This window comes from Cupressus sempervirens, chromosome 7 (assembly GCF_028749045.1).
Source record: "Cupressus sempervirens isolate cs-2001-9-10 chromosome 7, ASM2874904v1, whole genome shotgun sequence".
Lineage (NCBI taxonomy): Eukaryota > Viridiplantae > Streptophyta > Pinopsida > Cupressales > Cupressaceae > Cupressus > Cupressus sempervirens.
Genome location: NC_143124.1, coordinates 322,218,333 through 322,220,447, shown reverse-complemented (window position 1 = coordinate 322,220,447; position 2,115 = coordinate 322,218,333). Strand labels below are relative to the sequence as shown.

The following is a 2,115-nucleotide window of genomic DNA, read 5'->3' as shown; positions in this document are numbered from 1 at the left end:
ATGAAAAATGAAAATGAACATTCAAACCTTTGCAATAGGATCAGTTGACAGTACTCTGATCTATCTCCCAATCACCATTTGACTAAGAATACAAGAAAGTGCTCAAAACTAATCATAACAATACTCCAATTGAAAGTAATTGGAAAAGTGTTTCCCAAATACTCTGATTCATAACAAAACCTTTCCTTGTTTTAAACACACAAATATAATACTCTGATCATATTTTCTTGTAGATTCTAGCCAAACCTATTACAAAAACTGAACATTAATCTCAATACATGAATGAAATTATAGAAATTAAATGTGCTCTCTCCTCCATTCTAGCTCTCTGACTATATGTAAAAAAAAAAGGAAGCACCTGGACAATAAAGAATTGACACCAAGCGTGATTGTCTCTGCAATCTCCCTTCATACCAACAATTTTTTGACCCCTTGTTACATCTTTTACAACAACTTATATAGAAAACACCAGCATAAGCCTTCATGAGAATATGAAGTGCTTCGAATTCAGAGACTTGGAAAGACGTTGAATAACATTTTTTACACATAAGGAGAAGCCCAGAAGACTCTATCTCATCCTTTGATTTGCCTCCAAGAATATGAAATGAAAAGACTCCATCAGTCAACTTGATGCTGGTATATTGAATGACAATTGCATAATGGAGTCAACAAAGAAGCATTGCCACTGCCAACATTCCTACTTCTGCACCTTTGAACATTATAATGTCGATCAAAATTGGATCATCATCCTTGGACATTCGCATCAGCTTTGATATCTACTTGTGAAGTTTGATTACCATTCAAGTCATTGGGCTTGCTATCTAACATCTAATGCTGGGCAGTTTTTATGTCATCTTGTCTCACAAGATTTGAGAATTCTTCATGGTCATATTGAGAGTTGCTATTTCCTCCAAATGCCTTCTGAAGCTTATCCAGATCAAACTTTTCCTGCACAATTCTAGCACTTTCATCGTTCTTTGGGTAAATGAACTTAACTTTCTCAAATGTCTTTGGATCAAGGAAATATTTGACAATCTTCCAAAATGCTTCAAAAACTCTTAGAGGATTGTATAGAACTGCCAACGCCAGCCTTTCAGGATAATGCTTTTGTAGAATATTTGTAGTTTCTCGAGATGTTCTAATTGGCACAAAATTTGACAAGGACCAACCAGTGAAGTCTATGATCCAAACCATCTAATCCTAATCAGGAGGTAAATTGATGATGGCATTTTCAATGAGATACATGAGGTGATGCAATTGATTATCTTGAGATGTAGTGTTCTATTTTGCAAGGGTCATCACAACAATAGTTCTTCCATTTTTGTCAACAAAATTTTCCCTAACTTTCATCGTATTGAAAGAAGTCTATGCTACCAGCATCATTGGTGAATGATCAAGCAATATAACTTCGGACTTGTTACTCCACTGGTGTGTAGAATTTGCACCAGCCTATTAAGATTTGACCCAAAAGTCTTTTGCGAGAGGAAGACTGAAGAAATTAACTTCCTCCTTCACTTTTCTTTAAGTGCCAATGACCATATGGTATGTTCATCATATGTGGAAGTGGATCCAAAATGGTGGCATTTTATGAAATCATCATTTATCACCTTTTGAGCTTTCATGCTTAGAATGAAGTCTTTGAACTTGGTGCGAAGATGCACCAACACCATGGGTCGATGACTATGGCTTCAAATTTTCAATGCTTGTAAACATCAGATAACTGAACTTACATTACATGTTTGACATATGTCTAAATGGTCCACATGTTATTCTTTGGCATCAACAGTCTTATTTCATAAACTCGATGATCAATTTCAAGCCATATCTATTTATTTATCGGGCTCAAGTTCTTCACATCAAATGCAGTTCTATGTTTAACTTAAGTTGGAGTGTGATATACCCATTACCATAGCTCAAATACGCACACAATCCAAACTTCTTAGTAATGTATATTGTACCCGAGACATTTTGTTGAACAATTTGGATTTATTCCCAGTTGATATGCACTCAATATTGTCATATATCCATGTGACTGCGGGTTTTCTCTGCTATTTCTTGATCATCTAAATATTTAGATTGTACTCAAAGTGATATTATATAAGATCTTTGCATATA

At 34.9% G+C, this 2,115-nt stretch overlaps 1 pseudogene; it reads right to left on the bottom strand.

Annotated features, from left to right (window-relative positions):
- Nucleotides 1-744: 744 nt before the first annotated feature.
- LOC149546709 (phosphatidylinositol transfer protein PDR16-like) lies at nucleotides 745-1,350 on the bottom strand (annotated as a pseudogene).
- Between the last annotated feature and the right edge of the window lie 765 nt (nucleotides 1,351-2,115).